The sequence below is a fragment of the Thermobia domestica genome, chromosome 1 (assembly GCF_964235325.1).
Source record: "Thermobia domestica chromosome 1, izTheDome1.hap1.1, whole genome shotgun sequence".
Taxonomy (NCBI): domain Eukaryota; kingdom Metazoa; phylum Arthropoda; class Insecta; order Zygentoma; family Lepismatidae; genus Thermobia; species Thermobia domestica.
The window spans coordinates 162,905,225-162,913,139 of NC_137454.1; the positions used below are offsets into that span (position 1 = coordinate 162,905,225).

Consider the following 7,915-nt stretch of genomic DNA (forward strand, 5'->3'; position numbering starts at 1 on the left):
TTAAGCTCCCGTCAAATAAAAATTACGAATGTTTAAAAAAAACTAAACATTAGTAAGAAACCCTTCCCAAAATACGTTTCTAAATCCGCCACTGATTCTCAGTATAAAATGATTTTTAAAGTTGTATCCGGAAGATTATTGCTAAACATATAAACGAAACGAAATATTAGTTATGCCTGTATTCATAAACTTCAAGCACTTCCCAAATAAAATTAGGACTTTTTAGGAAACGAAACAATCAGAAAAAACCCTCCTAAAGTACTTTTCTAAATCCGCTACTGATTATTTGTATAAATTGGTATTCAAGGTTGTGTCCGGAAAATTATTGCTAAATCACTTCACAGCTACAGTATAACAGAAATGTGGAAGTACGGTTTGACGGATATATTGAAAAATGTACGCTTTGACGAATAAATAGAAAAACGGGCAAGTTTAACTTTTGCGCTAGAAGCTAGAGTACTAAAAGCTCGTAGAAATGAAACACGGATGACAAACTAGAGAAGAAAAAAGATGTCGATAACTCAAAAGTTAAAATAAAGTTAAATAGCCTCTAAAATTACCCTCAAATACTACATTCTTCATGTTAGCTTTAATTCGTAAAACATGTGCTCCATCCATCTTGATGGTGAATTTCAGAGCGAAATATCACATTCAGGTCATGGAATTTTTATCTAACTATAGAATATACTATAAGAAAGCTATTTAGATAGAAAAATCATGAAGTTGAAAAAAGCCAAAGTTTCCAAAATTCTCGTTTTTTTTCCCAAAAAAGCCGGCTTTTTATGTGAAAAAAACCATCGATTCAAAAAAGCCGGCTTTTTTGCATCTCTAATTGACCGAGTGAATATCTGGGTTCAGATCGATAACCGTTTGTCTGTAGCTATTTACCTGCAGCATGAAATAAATTTATATTCAACTTCGTTTCTGAATGTATTCATCCGAATTTACACAATTATCAACCTTTCGAGTTATTTAGACAGGTATTACGTTTCCGAGTATTACTCAATAGTCATTATTCTTGTTAGTATGGATGTTTATAAATTTATATTGGCTACATTGATACAGGCCCGTATCCAGGGGGGTCTAGGGGGCCGGGCCCCCCTAAATTTTTCACGGTAGGCATGCAAATGAACTATAATATGGTGATGAACTATCATATGGTTGAATCGCCCCCCCCCCATAACTTCAGCCGGCCACCCCCTACATTTTTGGGATGGCTACGGGCCTGCATTGATACATGTTATTTTCATTCCTTTGTTTCAGGATTCCTGTTACAAACATGTGGAGGTGCATCACTGAAATGGGAAAAAGAGTTTATTGACTAATTGTTTGTGCTGAAAGTGTGTGAAGTGATTGTGAAGAGTGCCACTGTGTTTCATAACACATTCGATACAAATATTTTGAAAGGGAGGGAAACATCTCTCTCCCTTTCATAACAAGTTCTGTGTAAGCAATTTTTGAACACCCTGTATGGAGACACTTTCAGGAGGAGAGGGATAATATTTGGGATTTTTTCATCTCCTAATGTAATAAAGCTGTGCACCAATTTTTACAAAAATCTAAGATCGTCAGGTCAGATTTTGTCATTTCATTGGTAAAAACTGTGGAGGAGAGAAGCCAGAACCAAGACTATGATAGGCAGTGGCGTATTTACGATTTTGTTTCAGGGGGGCTTGGCTAACTTTCGGAGGGGGCTTTGCCTGAAAATGTGAAAATCCTGCAAGATATTTCATATAATTTACTATAGTAAGTAAGATTTCGAGAGGGGGCTTAAGCCCGGAAGCCCTTCCCTAAATACGCCCCTAATGATAGGCATACGTTTACTATAAATTTTCAAAATATATAAATAATAGCCTCAATTATTTTTGTCACTAAAAAATCTTGGGGTTCTTGGCCTCCCGGACTAGATACGCCACTGAATACTGAGCTTTGATAAAGAAAGAAACCAACCTAACTACAAACCAATGTGTGAGCCAGCATTTTATAAACTTTCTATTGTAATGCTAGCACGAGTTCTAAACCACAGAAATTATATTAAAGTTATTGCACGAACAGGAAAAACACTAAAAATGCACATCACATGATACCTACATAAATCACTCATTCAAACTGACTTACCTTTGTTTGATAGTAAGGCTAATAAAGTAATGTAGCTTTATACACTATCACAGGAAGCATTACTCAGTAATAGAACATGAAATCCTTGGTAAATTGAAGTTTAACGGTTATCATTGACAAGCATTAACGCAAATACATCTCCATACAACTCCGCGCGAACAATACGACTCTGACACTTGAGTGGCTTTTCTTCAATTGATAGCGCCTGTTCATAAGCAGTGTTGCTAATGGCCGAATTCGCGCAATCGCTGTACGAAGAATTCTACAAACGTTAAACGAAACCGTACATCGGTAGATTTATCGCTAAATCTAACACTATCAGTCCTCTCATAAAATACAAGAAAATTGTTTGTTCTAAACCAGGGTGGATTGATTTAAATCAGTCTGATTTAAAACATGATTTAAATCGAGATTTAAATCACTTGATTTTTTTAAAAATAAAAATCGTTGATTTAAATCAAATTCCGAAATAAACTAGGAATGCAATGTATATACCCGATTGCAATGAAATGAGCTGAGCGAGCTTAAACTACGTAATCAGGAAGCGTTTTTCGGTGATTATTCCTCGATGGTACATCGGATTTTTGATTTCGACCTATGTTCTCACTCAGCACGACGTACTCTATCAGCGTGCTAAGTTTGGTTGAGATCGGCCAAACGGTCTAGGAGGAAGCGTTTTTCGGTGATTATTCCTCGATGGTACATCGGATTTTTGATTTCGACCTATGTTCTCACTCAGCACGACATACTCTATCAGCGTGCTAAGTTTGGTTGAGATTGGCCAAACGGTCTAGGAGGAGTTCGCGGACAACCAAACGGCTAACCCGAGTATAAGAGCTTCGCTTCGCTCAGCTCAATTAATTTAAAGTGAAAATAAGTAAAATCCAGCTTCTGTTGTGTTATTTCAATTATGGAAGATAATCATAATACAATAAGATGCAAATGTATGTACAGCACAGTATAAAAACGAGTGTTTCATGCAGAGGATGATTAGGGAAAATCCCGTTTTGAATGGGTAACAGAGGAATTCTGCTTTCTTATCTTCGTAACATAAGGTTTTTAAATCGTTAACTATTCCAACGAGAAAATCACCATGGATATTTAAGACGAAAATTCTTTTGTGTGCGCGTCTGTTTGTTTGTTCCCAGATAATAGGGGCGTATTTATAAAGGGGTCCGATTCTTTCTCTTGAAACTTAAATATTTTTTAGATTTTATAACTTTAGGCGAAATTTACGTGTATTTCGTGCCGCAAGCTAGTTCCAATTTTTTTTTTAGGTATGTCCCTGCCAAATATGAGTAACTTTTGTGAAAAAAAGTATCATGTTGATAAACGTTGCCGTACTTTTTCCTTAGTGCTTAAGAAACATTGTTTGGGATTAGAAATGCAAATTAGCCGGCTTTTTTGAATTGATTTTTTCTTTTTCACATAAAAAGCCGGCTTTTTAGGGAAAAAACGGAAATTTTGGCTTTTTTCATTTTCATGATTTTTCTATCTAAATACCGTAGCTTTCTTATAGTATACTCTAATTAAACAAAATTTCATGACCTAAATACCATATTTCCCTTTAGAATTCACCATCATGATGGATGGAGCACATGTTTTATGAATTAAACATTAAGTACGTAGTATTTGAGAGCAATTTTAGACGCTATATAACTTTATTTTAATTCTGAGTTATCGACATTTTTTCCTTCTTTAGATCATTTCATTTTTAGTTATTCGTGTTTCATTTCTTAGAGCTTAGTACTCTAGTTTCTAGCACATAGTTAAACTTATGTTTTTCAATATATCCGTCAGAGCATATTTCCACATTTCTGTTATACTGTAGCTGTGTAATGATGTAGCAATAATCTTCCGGATGCAACCTTGAATACCATTTTATACAAATAATCAGTACGGATTTAGAAAAGTGTTTTGGGAGGGTTTTTTCTTATTAATGGTTAGTTTTTCTAAAAATGTCTGATTTTTATTTGAGGGGAGCTTGAAGTTTGAGTAAAGACATAACTAAAATTTCGTTTGTTTTAGAAATTCCGTAATTTCGGAGAACAGGCTTCAGTCCGAAAGACACCCCCACTCTAACCCCTTTCGCAAATCCGTCATTGCTGGTAATTAGTAATAACAATTTAAAATATATGAAATGAAATCAACCAGGAATTACAGTACACGCACTATCTCTACATTCACAGATGGAATTAAGAACTTTTGTGGGAATGGTCGAATGCGAGACTGAATCCCGGATTTCCCAATAGAAGCAGAAAAGCTAACCACTCACTCATGTTTGTTGTGCTTGACTTAAATGTATTTCGTAGTTTATTATTATTATTATTATTATTATTATTATTATTATTATTATTATTATTATTATTATTATTATTATTATTATTATTATTATTATTTAGGGGACGTTTCGTAATGATATGTTGAATTCTTGTTAAAAATTCAGAAACCTTCAGGACTGGGTAATGGTGGTTATGGAGCCTTGGAAACCAAACGCTTAGATGAACAGTATTACGTATATGATCCATGAACAGAAAATTCAATACTTTCCTGACTCTAAACAAGCTTAAGGAACAGTCAGTGCGTTACAGAATTTGGGACGTTACCGATTTTGCAGGTCCGAAGCACCTGATAGGTGGTAACAGATTATTACGTATGTAATAAATGAATAGAAAATACATTTTCAACATTTCTGTTCCATCTGTAGGGGTAGCAAAGGCGGAAGCAAGAGGTGCATTAACAAATTAGGTGATTTTTGAGCGTCCAATATAAAGATTGCATTTTTTTTTCAGTCTTTTAAAGTAATACGTTGAATTGTAATAAAACAATAATTATTTTGCATTGTTACTCTACGAATGTTTATGAAAGTCTCGGAAGACAGACATAAACTTATAGGCTATAACAGATTGACGAGGGAATGATATTTATTTATTTATTTATTTAACAATCACCAGATGCAGCAGCTCAGAGGCTATTTTATACTAGATATCTAACAACATGGAAAGGATTTGGGAAAGTATCGCCCAGGATCTGTTTTAGTAGGTACCATCCCGGTATTTGCCTGGTAGGACTGAGAGAAACACTGGAAAACCCGTCAGGATGGTCGGCAGCGGGAATCGAACCCATGACCTCCCGAATGCGAAACCAACGTTGTGCCACTTGAGTCACTTGATATACGTAATGAAGAAAGAGAAGAACATGTTATTTTTGAGAAGGCTACGGCGTCGGAACTTAAATTTGTTTTGTGCGTTTGTTCAGTAAATATATTATTATCTTCCCGATGTTTTATTTGTTTGAACTAACACACATAGTACAATAAATTCTGTATGTCTTGTATTAGTTTTCCCTTGTTTTTGTATTTTTAATTCACAATGAAAAATATTGCTTATAATGCATATAAAAGTTAAAACTTAACTGCAATTTATTATATACATGGATTAATTTTTTGGGATTCATAATAAAACTGTATTAAGAATTAAAATTGCTTGGAATATGTTTTCGAAACTCAAGTTTATTTTCGAGGCTTTGTATTATTATCTGCATCCACTACTACTTAAATGAGTTTTTGTATTGTAGAGAAGTGAAACAAAACCTGCTTTATCAATTTAAAGCAGAATTTGGAAAAAAGAAAAAAAAATCCCAAGCCAAAAAGCAAAGCAGAAAATACGGAGTCCCCCCCCAAAAAAAGACGCTTTTTTCGAACCCTAGCATCTCTATTTGGGACTGAAATAAGTTAACGACTGGCAATCAATTCTAAATTCAAGCCCAATACTTTCACTTAAATGGCATAATTAACATTTAATATTAATTCCTAATGTTTTATCTTCAGTTCGTGACTTGTATTACGCAAGAAGAAAGATTTGATTTAAATTTTAAAAAATCGATTTAAATAAAAAAAATCAACAAAAATGATTTTTTTTTAAAAAAATCATGATTTTTTCCCACCCTATTTTAAACTATTAGGTGTCCTATGCCACTGCAAAAATATTCTTATGCCATTGTTATTTGTAGGCTAATTTTAAACTTATTTATTTCTCAGAAAACTTCAATTTTACGCTCCCCGATTGTGTCCTGTAGGGTAAAGGAAATGGATGATTAATGAAGGTGAAATGATTATGAAAGAATTTCTGGAACGATAGTGTGGGAAGAAACGGCTAAAGGAGGGGGAGCAGCGGGATTATGGCGGATAACCCGCCGGCAGGACGAAGGCATAATTAGTGTAATCGAGCAGATGGCCCGGCGGCGGCGTCCGCCAGCGGCCCGCCGTTCACACGTCGATGGGCCTACGGCGGCCCGCTGGCGGAATGCTTATGGGGAGTGTTGCATCACTGAGCTACAGTGCCATAAACACCTATCTTGGGGGAACATCGCGAGGGGTCCAGACCCCCAAAGTTTGCTTAGGCCCCCCAGGATCTGGCTAAATTTGCTTGGATACCTGATAATGAAGCTCACATAACTAGACATCTCCTTGCACCTTGAACCCTTGTTTCTCGCAAGTAAGAACATAAACCATTTTCCTCTATTAAAAGGGCACTCAGTATTGGCTTAGAAAAAAAAAAATAATTTTGAAACAACGGGCTGTATTGTTGTGTATAGTGAAAATCTCAGGACGGAACTTGATAATGAATGTGACAGAAAGTGGGGTTTGAATTAATTTGATTTTCAGTTTAGCGTCCATTTCTGCAGCGAGGCTATATGAGACGTGGACCTACTGATTAACGCAGGGCCGGCGCGAGGGGCTTCGAGCCGTGCCACCGCCCAGAGCGGCAAAATTTGAAAAATAAAATAATACTATCATAATATAATGCTTCGTAATAGAACCACATGGAAAAATAAAATTGTGTTCACCTGAGAATGTAATGGAACTTACTTCAGTCCCATTCAGGAAAATACTCACTCAGGAAATTCAGAGCATTCCCCCTCATTTTCAATTACTAAACTACTAGCCACAGGTATCTCGTTCAATATTTCCCTTGCAGCGGCGTAGATAAGATTTTCAGCTAGGGTGGGTAAGATTATCAAGGTGTCTTTTATATTTTTTCTACTCAGCAATGTTATAACGCTCCACTCCGGTGTCTTCCCACTTGCGTACATTCCCATTTCCGTACATGTCAAAATCCTTCACAGTTGCATACAGGGAAGGATTTTGCATCTGTTTCAGTGCCAGATGCAATGAAATGTTATGATTTAAAAACGAGATAATAATTCCCATTTCCGTACAGGTTCAATAGCTGGCACTATTTCTGTGAATTTTTGTTAGTTTTTGAGCAGAGGGAGATATGAAATCTAAAGGTTTCGTTTCGAGTAGCAGCCACAGCGGATAATAATCCTTGAATAACTTCGTTTTGTAGACTGCGTAGCAGGCCAGCATGACCTTCTTTATTGACGACATGTTTAAGATCGACAACAAACTTTTCTCCCAAATTTTTGTAATTCATGCATATATTGGAAGTTCAATACAGGAAACTAATGTGATTCCAGTGGCTTTTAGCCTTCTCCCGAACAAGAGAAAGCATATATGGGAAAGGTTGGAGTCCTGAATTGGAATACTGAAGTTGTAATGTCAGGCTTCAAGGAAGCAGTAATAAAGTCTGTTTAGGACAATTTTCTCTTCAGTTTCCATAAGTGGGTGCAATTTTCAATTTAACCAGTGTCTTTGGCGTAAGATACAGACTTTGGTCTTGGTTACAGACTGCAAAAACAATGATGATATAAGACTTCAGGTTCGAATGTTTGCGTAATTAGCTTTTCTTCCGTTAGAAATGGTCGACAGTGGTTGACTGTTTATTCAAGAAGA

At 35.8% G+C, this 7,915-nt stretch overlaps 1 protein-coding gene across 7 annotated transcripts in view; it reads right to left on the reverse strand.

Annotated features, from left to right (window-relative positions):
* Positions 1–2,335, reverse strand: part of LOC145690472 (NFX1-type zinc finger-containing protein 1-like) — a 91,967-nt gene extending 89,632 nt beyond the window's left edge. For 5 of the 7 annotated variants that reach the window (XM_081765419.1, XM_081765388.1, XM_081765395.1 and 2 more), the window contains exon 1: positions 2,119–2,335. The gene's annotated coding sequence lies outside the window, so the exon portion shown is untranslated. The remainder of the gene's footprint in view (positions 1–2,118) is intronic. The other 2 variants (XR_014132240.1, XM_081765429.1) reach the window with 1 other exon arrangement.
* Positions 2,336–7,915: the final 5,580 nt, after the last annotated feature.